Source organism: Tachypleus tridentatus, chromosome 7, assembly GCF_004210375.1.
Source record: "Tachypleus tridentatus isolate NWPU-2018 chromosome 7, ASM421037v1, whole genome shotgun sequence".
NCBI classification, from domain to species: Eukaryota; Metazoa; Arthropoda; class Merostomata; order Xiphosura; family Limulidae; genus Tachypleus; species Tachypleus tridentatus.
Window position 1 is genome coordinate 167,015,229 of NC_134831.1, and position 13,251 is coordinate 167,028,479.

Genomic DNA, 13,251 nt, shown 5'->3' on the forward strand with positions numbered 1-13,251 from the left:
TTAAAGACATCGGATGGGTACAAATGTGGGAAGAGGTGGAGGGGTGACTGGAGATTTAACGTAATACACAAAAGTTTCCTTTAATGGGTGTGTGTTTCTCTTGTAGGAAAACCAAATCAGACTATCTGCTAAGCTCACCGAGGAGAATCGAAGATCTGATTTGGCGTAATAAATCCTTAGACTTACTACTGTACCAGCGGAGACTCCTTCAATGGATATTTTCTCACAGACCCATCGAATGTCGGTGAAGGAGGAAGAATACACACATGCTCTTGTATTATTACCCAGGTAACAGTGTGCAACAGTGAGCAGGACCTGGTATGTTCTGATGGTTAGTTTTATGTACCATATGGGATGTACTGAAAAGTGTACATGTAATCATAGTGTTATAATTAAACATGACGAATAGCATTGGATTATAATATATGACTGAATTTTACATAATATATTATCCTGAAAACAAGAATGAAGACTGGTTTAGAAACAAATTGTATGAGGATTTTATTGGCAACCTAAAAATTAACGGAATAATATGTGTGAAATAATATTATATTTTGTGATGTGTTCAGTAACATCATTCGATGACCTAAGTATTGAAGGAATTTTAACAATTTTATGAAAGTTATGTTTTACAGCCAGGTTGACAAATTGAGAAAAAAGTGACGAATAAAATTTATTATAAAACTTACCAGCGATGAGTTTTCTAATAATGTCTTTTACTGTAATAACTAAAATTATTGTGACTTGCCGAGATGACATGGAATGTAAAGGATTTCTGCTTGTTGTGATGTTCGTCCTACCTGTTGTTGTTTTAGAGGTGCAGGAATTGTATTTTGTGATAGAACGTTGGGGTAAAAGAAGAAACGATTGACACTGAGGACACTTTTTGTCGTTCGGCACGACACGTGCCGAAATGTGGGAATCCTTATTGCCCCGCGTTTCATTGGGACAATACTCGCGTCACATAGTGATGCTGAGGAGCAGGTTGTGAGCATTGATGTTGTCACTGGGGGATGTATGATTCGGCTTGTTAATGTCTTTGCACCTCTTTGGTCTGAGGAGGTAGAACCCTTCTTCTATGCCTTGGACAGGTTCTTGATGATGCAGGCAGATATCGTCCACGGTGGCGACCTCATCTGCGTCCTGGATCTTCACCTCGACAAGATTGGAGGCAATCCTTTTTCAGGTGACCAGTGTACACAGTCTTTGCATGCGGTGCTGACAGATTTCGAATGTTCCAATGTTTGGCATGCGCCACATGAATCTGCCTTGGTACCTTGGAGCTGTTCTTCCTCTGGACGACTGCAATACACAGGCTATTGAGTGCCATGTCTTCGCCTTCCTGTGGGGTAGTAAGCCTGAGGCTGTATCTCGGCTTTCTTTGACACTGCCACCTCGCAATGGACATACCATGTGTCTGAACCCGGTGTCTTTCTCTCTTGCTGTCTACAACCTTTTGCTGTCTGTCATTGCAGGGTCATCCCTGTTGCCACCTCATAAGTTTCGTGGTTGGCACTTGTCGCAGACTCTTTGGTGTTCTGTTGAGGCTGTAAACATCAACGTGTTTTGACCCTCCTTCATGGTGTGTAGACGCTGCTGTGGCGTTACGGTGATGTCGTGCCGTGTCAGCCGACTTACCTACGGACTCCCCGTTTCCTCTACCGCCTGCTGGTTGCTGAATGCACACACAGGACTGAGCAACACCATCTGTGTGTGTATATATATATATATATGTAAATTTTAATTCTTATGATTACTTTGTTTTTTCTCATTTTTTTAACTTTTATTAAACAGCCGTTAATGTATTGATACATGTATTTCTAATGATTATTATGTTACTTTTGTATTTATTAATTGTACTTAGCCTAATAACTTTATATATATGTATGAATAAATTTTCATATATTTTGTATTTCTTTATTAATCGACGTATTAATCTCAGTGTATTTATTTCCATTTCTTGTTTTATATTAACTTTGTATATATATAGTGTGTTTAACTTTTTGTATATATTAAATGTATTTCTCTTGTTCACTTTGTATATCTATGAATGTATATATTTTCCATTTAATTGGTAACATTTTTCCTTTTCGCTTTTGATTTTTTCTTTTTTCATCTTCTCAGTGTACATGTATATATGTTTAATGTATGTATGAACGTGTTTTATAATTGTAAAGATATTTGTTAGTTATTGTAAATAAATTCAAAGTTAATAATTCAACAATCCTTGGTAATGTAATATTTATATCTTGTTTGGTAGTATTTCTTTATAATATAATTATAATGAATATTATAGAAAGTACAGATCTTAATTACTTCTTTGAATAATTGTTGTTATCATATTGTTAGAAACTATATCTACATAAAAAGTATTGCTGATATATCTGTAGCTAGTAAGTCAGAATTCATGTGTTGTACTAAGTTTTGAGATTTTATTTTAAGCTTCGTTAAAGTTACATTTCACAAACACATTAATACCGATTTTAACAGATCAGAGAAAAGAAGACTACAACAATTATCATCCTTTTAATGTTTCTAACACTGCCGGAAGCAGCTACAGATCAGATTATAAATTTCTTTAGATTGAATTCATACAACAGTTGAAATGTTATGACAGAAATGTCAATTATAAGTTACCTTTGTCCTTATCATTGAAGAACCAATTAGAATGTTTCTTTCTTGTTTGTTATTAATGGAGATGTGTAAAATAATATTTCATAAAAGTGAGATAATTTATGACAAAAACGTTTATCCAAAATTCGAATCTTGCCTATGTTTCTGATGAAATAATGTAAAAAACAATATACCTTTGTTGACGACTTTATATTTTACAGCAATTTAAGATGAGAATATAAATTATTTCAAAATAATTTCATGTACGTGAAACAGCAACACAGGGTGACACAACAATACTGTTTGATAAAATCTGTCCTTATAAATTTTAAAGAAAATATTTTAATTGAAATTCTGTTGTTGCTACAACTAAATATAAAATTAAAAGTAAATAAAGTTTACAATAAAAGAACAGATAATTGTTTCAGATGCGTTTGTTGTTAATAAACGAGTGTATAAAATAATAATTACATTAATACGACAGCTTTTAGATGATTCATTTGGTGTTGTGGTCATGTTTGTTATAACATATAGTGTACAGCTGTGAGAAAAATAAACCGTATTTTATGAGACGTAAGACGCATTTTTTTCTTTAAAAACGCCTTGAAAATTCTCCATACGCTTTCCTTTACTAAGTAGCACAGTAAACAAAATGTCTTGAACATACAATGTCATATCAGCAAGTCCTAACAGCTAGAGACAATGAAGAAAATGATCTTGTTTGGAAAAGAAAAATATTAACAATAGTTTATAATGATTTCTATTGGTCACTATTTATCTAGCTGAATGACTTAGCTAATAAACGTTACGTTTAGTTAACTGTCAACATTATATCACTACCTAGATGTACACTGTATATTAAAGTAATATTTTAAGATATCCGTTTGTAATCGATCAATAATTAATATCTTAATTTTAACAGTTTATTGACTACAGTTTTATTTGTCAAGTTTTTCTTACTTCTTAATTATTTTAGTAGAGGTTATCCATTCTTGTGAGAAATATTTACATGTATCGAAATGTTCATCAGTTGCTCCAGGGGCGAAAAGATTATATGTTTGGAAGAAATTAATACTGGCAGAGAGCCAATAAGTGCAAGAGACCATAGTGAACAGATAGATGATGAAACAATATGTTACAACAATATCTAGAGAGAAATGTCTACTTTTGTAAAATACTTCGATTGTAGACTCTGGTTGACATATTATTCACTATAATATCGTAAATTGTGATTAAGTTTTAATGAAACAAAAACATGTATACATCTATATACATTTCAAATATCCTATTTATTGCATAACATCTGTTTTTCATCTACAGAATACGAAAATTTAATTTATATATCACGAAGAGAGTGTCACTTATTATTTTTGCTTATGTTTAATGATACAGCATTCAGTGTATAGTATTTTATTCCATATACATTAAATATTTCTTCGCAACAACTTAATTAATAAATACTCAGTTTCTGATTTTACCATTTTCTTAAGTATTGAAAATCACATAGAATAAGAGTAAGTATCGTATTTAAAGAGTAGAGGGTATCACAATCGGACAAGCTTTATGGTATAATTGAAGCAATATTGAAATCCATGGAACGATGCCTCATTTTGATTTAATGGGTAGTGCAAGTTAAAATTGTACAGATGAATTTTTAAAGAATTTTAATAACTAATTGTACTCAATAATTATCATACCTTATGAAGTTAATTTTTGTTGTTGCTGTGTCAGCTTTGGATGTCGAAACTATTTTTTCTTAACTGTAAAGCTTTCAGACTTTGATTGTCCTCAAAAGACTTCTTCACTGTGACAAGATTGTGAATAGCAAACAGTTACAATGTCATATGTATTCATATAAAGGAAGCGGAACCCTGACTCGCAGATTTCATCGTCTCAGTTAGGGTTTCCTTTATTCCGAGTAGAATAAATAGGTCTCAACAAATGGAATCAATGATCGCTCTTTAAAATTATTAATGTCTAACATCTTTTTATATGACCCACTGTTGGCTTCAATTGGTATTCAAAGCGTTGACCATCCATCTTTTTCTTCTAATTTTACTTTATATTCTACAATTTAACTGCACTGATAAGTTTCATTAATTCTCGTGTTTGTCCAAGTAATATACTAGCGTTCATATAACTCATACGATTCTACTGTTTCATTTATAAGTATACTAATTATTCAGTATAATTATCCCATGTATGTTTCGTTCAACACGTTGTTTTACTTCCTAATCCTTGTTTAGAACACACGTGTTTCATCTTTGGCTGCACACTATCACACTTGTACATTGTCTTCTTGGACGTTTGCCAGTACTGTATTCATCACTTCGAACGTCTTCTGCACTTATCATATTACAAATATCTGATATTTTCAGTTTTACATCTTTTTCCCCTCATAATTCACAAATCAAAGGCTCTCTATATTCAGATCATTAAAAATACAAATTTGTTTTATATTTTTAGTGATATTTCAAGTTGCTTAACCACACATTCTACAAGAAACGAATTTATAGAATTTCAATGTGAATCCAAGACAAGGTAAAGCTTGACTTGTTCTAGACAAACTTTAATTACTTTTTAATCAAGGAAACTTTCCGATTGATTTCATGATCAAGTTAACTGAAGATACTGAAAAAACGAGAGCCCTGTCTTTACCAAATAGATCACTATTTAACTTACAAGGTTAGATATATCAAAATGTCAGGATTACAAAAACTTCAGTAGCTCTAGTAACGACAAGGTTTATTATGAACTAGTCTTGAAAATATTTCGTAACAATTTTGTGAAAATATCACTCGGTTGAGTGATCATTACGTGAATCAAACAACACACTAACAGAAGTTTAATTTACCTTCCAGTCAGAAATAAATCGAAAGATTAAATTACGTGGTTCTTTTAAGGTAATGGGTCCACTTTAACAGACCTGTATCTAAAATGTTCAATATATTTTGATAAATGGCCAAAATCTTGAGACCAATGAACATAAAGAAAAAATATAAATTTTGCGTTGTTAGACTCAACCACTAATTTGAGTAGAGCTTCGAAAGATAAAAATAGGAAAATAAAAAATAAAAATAAAAACGTTTTTAGCATTTAACAGGGAAAATGTGAACACTATGAAATTTTAGACGAAATACTAGCTGGTCAAAAGTTCAAGACCATACCAAAAAGAAATCCTAAACAGGGTAGGAAATGCCAAACAAGAGGTCTAAGTAGTGATTTGCACGGCAGTCATTGCGAATAACTGCAAACATTCGTTTTGGCATAGTCGATATAAGCGTTTGCACAAACTCTGACTGGAATGTTATTCAACGTGGAGAAGATGGCTTCACGAAGATCGTGCACTGTTTGGAATTGACGTCCATGTCTATAGACTTCCACTTCCATCCACCCCCAAACATTTTCAATGGGGTTCAGTTCGGGCAAACACGCTAGGCGATCCAAAAGAATCACGTTATTCGCCATGAAAAAGTCCTTTGTCCTGTGGGCATTGTGGATTGCAGCGCTGTCCTGCTGAAACATCCAGTCATTTCCACACAAGCGAGGGCCTTCAGTCAATAAGGATACTCTCTTCAACATGCCAATGTCAAACAGCTGCTGTTTGACGCCCTTGTATAACTTGAAGCTCCATTGTTCCATGGAAGGAGAAAGCACCCTAGATCATGAGGGAACCTCCTCCACTGTGTCGTGTAAAAAATGTCTCCGGTGGGATATCCTTATCGTGACAGTAAGGTGACACTGGATGTTATCGTGACAGTTGGAAGCCATCTGGACCATCCAGGTTAAATTGTTTCTTATTAGAAGGTTTTTTCCACTTCTGTACGTCCCATGCTTGGTGCTTCACAGCAATGTTTAACCGACCTGTTTCGTGGTGTGGAAGGACGCGTGGCCTTTGAAGACGTTTACGGTCTTTAAAGCCTTTCTCTCGTAGATACCGTCTTATTGTTCTTGAGCTGCATTCTGCGTCCGTAAGGGCATTAATCTGGTTCGACGATCGGCTGGTGTCTTGCTCAACGCCAGCGTAATTTTCTTGGGCCGACCACTTGAACTTCTTATTCCGTGTCCCTCAGGGTCTTTTAAGAAATTTGCAATAGCAGCTTCACTTCGTCAAATCTCACCAGCGATGGCACGTTGAGAGAGACCTTACTTTTGCAGCTCGACAATTCTGCCACGTTAAAACTCTGTCAACTTTTAGCCTTTGCCATGTTTTACCAAATGTAACACAGGTGATGTGAGTGGGAGATATTGACAACGCTAATGATTGAACACAAATGACTCAATTTCATTACGTGTTTACGGATTAATGATTCGTTTCAGCATGGTCTTAAACTTTTGACCAGCTTGTATTTAGGCTAATTTCATAGTGTTCACATTTTCCCTATTAAATGCTAAAAACGTTTTTTATTTTTTTATTTTTCCTTTTCTTATTTTCCTCTTTCGAAGCTCTACTCAAATAAGTGTTTGAGTGTAACAACACAAAATGCATATTTTTTTAAATGTTTATTGGCTTTAAGATTTTGCCCAGCAGTGTATATATATATATATATATGCGGAAACAGTAGATGATTTTAACTGTTCGTTAACTGTTTCATATGTATTATTTGTTTCTCTATTGATAATAAATTCCGTATTAATATTTTTGTTTACCATCTTATTTACTACAGATCTTGAATATCAGAAATATCCAATAATATTTATTATATGAATCATGACGAACATTTAAATTTAACAGTTACCAAGAATAAAACTATCATAATATATTTTATGTTCCTCTTGACGACTTAGTTTTAAGTACAGATTAAATTCTCTCTTACTTTCCGGTTAGTTATGTTCCTTCATTTACAGAATGTGATAATTTACACGATATATCACGTGTCACTTGTTATTTTTGTTTACGCTTAATGAAAGAAAATTCGGTGTATAATATTTTACCTGAAATTACTTTTGAAATGTTTAATAAACATCTAATATATCTTGCAAATACTTTATTAACCTCTGGAATCTACTACCTTGTAAAGTTAAAGCGTCAGAAATGATTAGGGTTACATCAAATATTTTTTGAAAGTGTAGCACTATAGCAGAAGATTCACTCAATTACTGAAGCTGCTTAAACATACCGAGAACTTAAAATTTCTTATTACTGTTTTTTGTTTATATATTTATACCAACTGTGAGTGTACAGAACTTGTTGAACAATTCATTTTTTTTGTTTTATTAAATTTCGCACGCAACTAGCAGTTCCTAATTTTAAAGTGTTAAAATAGTGACAAAGCAGCTTATGAAAACAACAATCATCAACTGTTAAGCTATTCTTTAATAACTAACAGTCGAGCTAATTGACACATTACAATGTTCTAAAGGAGGAAAAAAGGTGAACATATTCGATGATTTGTTTCCATCCAACGACTGCTAGTTGAGTGTCCTAACCACCAGAATATACTTGATTTAGTGCAACTTTGGGACATTCATAACTTGCGGCAATAAAACAAGGAAAAATGTGCAGACTCTTCTTCCACAACCGACAATGTTGTATGTGATGGTCCTGTGAGAAAAGGAAAGTTTTGTACCTTCTATTAAATCTCCAGTCAACCCCATCTCCTTCCCACATTTGTACACAATTATCAAACACCATTAAAGTCCATTTACAAGAACTTTTCAGAGACATTCTGACACATACAAGAACATGGAAGCCTAGGAAGATACATCCAGTGTCTATAGAAGTATATCATTAATTGCTGTTTGATCTTTCATGTCACGGTATAACAGACAGTTTAATATGGACTTTTATGGCTAACTGTGTTATATTGATGAAGCTACACCGTATTTGACAGTCAGTCCTTAGAAGGATGGTGTTTGTCAACATATATTGATGTCAGCCTTTAAGTATGCAGGGTTAAGCTTGGAATTTTCCTATATTCTTAACTAATGCTGTTACCTGCACCAACCATAAATTCCTTAGAACAAAAGTCTTGGAAATGTTCTGTAGTTAATTGTATTAGACTAAACAATGTTATTTATTCTCAAAATTAAAAAAAACAACTAAACTCACAAGTAAACAAATACTTCGTTTATTTATAAGTAACATGAACAAAGTAAAACAATCTATATATTGATGTCATCAACACATAATATTGATAACTGCTATCACTGAGGAATAGAATACCAAGTATCAGATAAATCTTAAAATATATTTTGTACTAAACTACCAGTACCACTGTACTGTCTATATGTTTAGGTAGAATGTTGAGAGATTTAATTATTTTATTAATTCAATAATAAATTTATATTTAAGTTGAAGTTTTATTAGAAATTTTCAATAAAAAAAATATTAATTATCATATGTGACAACTTAATTTTTCACATTAACCACAAAACATCAAATATTACTTATTTTAATTTCTAGAGAGCAATAATATAACGCTCTACTGACGAAATATATTTCTTGAAAATATGGCGTTTGATAACAACGAAATTAGTACTTTTTTATATTATTATACCAGGCTTTGCAAGGCCAAATGATTAAGGCATTCGACTTGTACTCTGAGGGTCGCGGGTTGGAATCCCCGTCACACCAAGCATGCTTGCCTTCTCAGCCGTGTAGACTCTAAAATGTGCCGGTTAATCCCACTATTTGTTGGTAAAAGAGTAGCCCATGAGTTGGCGGTAGGTGGTGATGACCAGCTGCCTTCCCACTAGTCTTGCACTGCTATGTTAAGGACAGCTGAAGCAAATAGTCCTTTCGTATCTTTCCGCGAAATTTGAAACTAAGCCAAGAATATCCAATAACATCGTCTTGTGAATATAATTTTGACATAATGTATACTGAAAAACTATTTTATTGTGTGTAAAAGGAATTGCTATTTTATTTTTTTAACAGCACTAGTTATTCAAAAGTATGTAACTACTAGACTTGAAACAAACATCCGTTCTATTAAGTCAGTGTGTGTCTATGTTTTCTTGCAGCAAAACCACATCACACTATCTCCTGAGTCCACCGAAGGAAATCGAACTCCTGAGTGTGGCGTTGTAAATCTGTAGACTTACTGGTGTAGGAGCGGATGACATTAAATCGACTATCATCGTGTTATTAACACCTACAAAGAGTATTATTTCTAAAGTTGTCTTCCTACACACCATGTGAAAGCATTTAGGGAATACATTTAACTCAAATAATTTTGTGTAAATATTAAGTCTTAGCTACTTGAACTTTAAACGAAGATCGAATAAGTACTAAATAAAAAAAACTTAAAGAAATTAACTATTCATACATGGGTTAACTTGATACGAATGTTATTAGTCTCCGTACGTTGTTAGATGTTTATTTTGAATAATGAGCTAAATTACTTTCGAGTAAACCAGTGGTTAACCGGGTGAACATCATATTTAAAATGTTATTGATTTAAAACATTTACAATTTTTACCTAGTTATTTAAGAACTGTAAAAAATTTCGCGGAAACAACTCATCAAACTTTCAGTTAACACATCTCTGATTTAATTTGACACATTAAATTGCAATTATTTGTACAATTATTGATTTAGTATCTTTGAACGTACGTGTAAGACACCTAATGTAATCTGTTACATAACCGAACTAAGAAACTAATAACCAATAAGTGTGATAAAATTTGCTATTTCACCGTTCTTATTATAAAATGTAATTTTAAATTAAAATATCTATCGATATTGACTTTATTATTGGTTACACTTGGTCTTGAGAAATCTATGTTTACCTTTGAAGAGTAAATGTCATTCTAATCCAGATTAATGATCACAAATTTCTAGTTTCTCGACTGTATAAGACAGAATAAATAGAATTAAAAATTATTGATCTTCCTCGACAAGAAACTAAATTATGTAGAATTCCTACTCTATCCATATGAATATTTAATGTCTTTGTTTCGTTATTATTTATAAATATAAACGTATAACAGGTGAGAGTTAGGTTTGTGAAAGAACTGAAAATTTCTGAGTACTTAATTGAGCAGAGTTAAAATCTCGGTCATCAAGGCCGGATTAAAGTTTTATTAGTCCTAGGCTTTTCAATTTATAGAGGCACCTCGAGAGAGAACTTCTAGATGTAATACATTTATAGTCATAGCTTGAAGCCCCCTAGTTAGTGTCAGGGTCTGGGCTTAAACCCGGTAAGCCCACTCCATCATCCGGGAGTGTATGTTATAAAACAACATATTTCTTTTACTTTATGCCATCAGTGACATATAAGAGTGACAGTCAATCATTTAGTGTAGCCAGTGGGTGGAATGGAGCTACTGACTGGCTGTCTCCCGGTGGTCGGTAATTAAATAATAAGGACAGTGGGAGTCAGCTTTAGTATTTGTTCCATAAATACAAAACGTTATATCAAAATAATTTTATATCCATCCAAACCTTTTTGATTTCCAAGTCGTTTACTTTTCGTTACGTTTTAGTATTGTCGTTAAATGTTAATATAAGGATGAACACAAACGATTTACCTTTACTACTTTTTAAATTGATGAAGACAAATTCTGAAACAGCAAACCCAATGTTTTCAGATAGTACCCAATGGGTCAGAGATACTAACTCAATTTTATTATATCAAACATAACAAGGTGAACCATTAAAATTTAGGAAAAATATAATGTTAACACTCGGACATTGTGATTGTACTCACGAGTGGGTCAGAGGCAGATAGAAAAATGTAAAGTAACCAGTTACTGTTTTGTTATAAGAATACTTTTACAATTGATATAGGTTACAACATGTAGATATCATTAGCGAGTAGTATGTTAAATGTCTAAAATGTAAGCCCTCGCTAGTACAGCGGTATGCTTCCGAATTTACAACGCTAAAATCAGGGTTCGATTCCCCTCGGTGGGCTGAGCATATAGCCCGATATAACTGTGCTATAAGAAAAAAACACACAAAAAAAAACACTAGAATATGAACCGTGGTGGACATATTATTAACTATAAGAGTGTAATTTAAAACACAACAGAGAATGTTCATACCTAGTATTTAAAGAAATATAAACAAGTAAACATGCAGGAACGTTAAACATTTCGTCTATGACATCTTTCGAACTAACCAAAATGTCTTTTATATAACGTACAGAAAAGCTTGATAACATTGTTATCCCAGGTGACACTGTTTTAAAGTATTTTAACAATCGTTGGTACTGCTTTAGTTTTCTTTACGAGTGATACGTGACTGTTTTTAATTATTTTTAACTGTCTTAATTACCCGTTACAAAGTACTGACTCTATATTATAATATCAAACAAACAGTTTTCGTAGTATTCTGAACCATTACGATGATATCTCAGTATTATGAAATCCTACATTATTTTGTTACACAGACATTTTTTACTTCCTGGTTATTACAATGAATTAAAGGCTCGTAACACGTGTTATTCTTTTGCTTATTTGTCTTGAATCGTTAGAGTTATAGTGAACTTATAGTGCAACAATTCGGAATTCGATCCTTCTGGGGTGGGTTAACAAGCAAGACGGACCAGTGTGTAGCTTTGTGCATAACAACAAGGAAACACAAGTGTGCACATATTGTGTGAGAGTTTTCTGTTGAACACTTGAAGAAAATAAGAATTACACCCTAAAATACCTTAGTGTCTTGTGTTGAAAGATTTATAAACTTTATAACTTCCTGTTCTGCTGCACAGAAACATGGAACTACAATTTGAGAATAGGGGAAAAACTGTTTATACCATAGCAGACTTCACCCAGTCTCAGACTTGTATTGAAAATTGCCATTCTGCCGCTAAGTGTTATCACGACGTTGGGCGAAGTAGTTACTGAAATATCATATTTTATTTGATAAACTGACGAGAAATATAAAAGCAAAAATCGCATTTTGGAGAGTGTCCGTTTTGCTAATTACACTGTGTAACAAAAATTTTACTTTTTCTTGTTCCTGAGCAAAGAGTGTTATTTCTCAATTGTTCATGCATAAAGTAAATGGAAAAGTCCTATTCCTCTCTTCAAACTTTGCTTTTGTAAACCTGGGTAATGAAATTTCGAAATTTACCCATATTCCAGAACATTCCAGTGATCTTGGTCTGACAAAGTCTTATGTCGATTTTTTGATATGTAGGCTCAAGGAGTGGAATTTGTTAGATGAAAGTGTGAAAGTCGCAAATCAGAGGAAGCGTTACCGACATTTTTCAAACTACTTCACTCGTCAAGATGGGATCTGGTTCTGCTTCTGCCACAATGAGTTCAGTCTGTGCGAGGTAATTGGAATTGCCTGTAACCCGAACGAGTGGCGCCTCTTCATTGATAGCTCATCCAGAAACCTCAAAGCTATGCTGCTCCATAACGGGAATAAATATTTGTCTCTTCCCTTGGCTCATTCGGTGCACCTCAAAAAGGAATACAACAGCATTGAGACTTTACTAGAAGCCTTGAAATATGGATGGAAAGTTATGTATGACTTCTAAATGGTGACATATTTTACGGGTCTCCAAGGAGTCTTTGCCAAGTTTCCGAGTTATCTTTGCCTTTGGGACAGCAGGGACACCGCAGCGTATTATAACAGGAAGCACTGGCCACAACGGACCGAGTTTTCTGTGGGGAGGCGCAATGTTAAATGTGAGCCACTAGTGGACCTCTAGAAGGTGTTGTTCCCGCCATTGTACATAA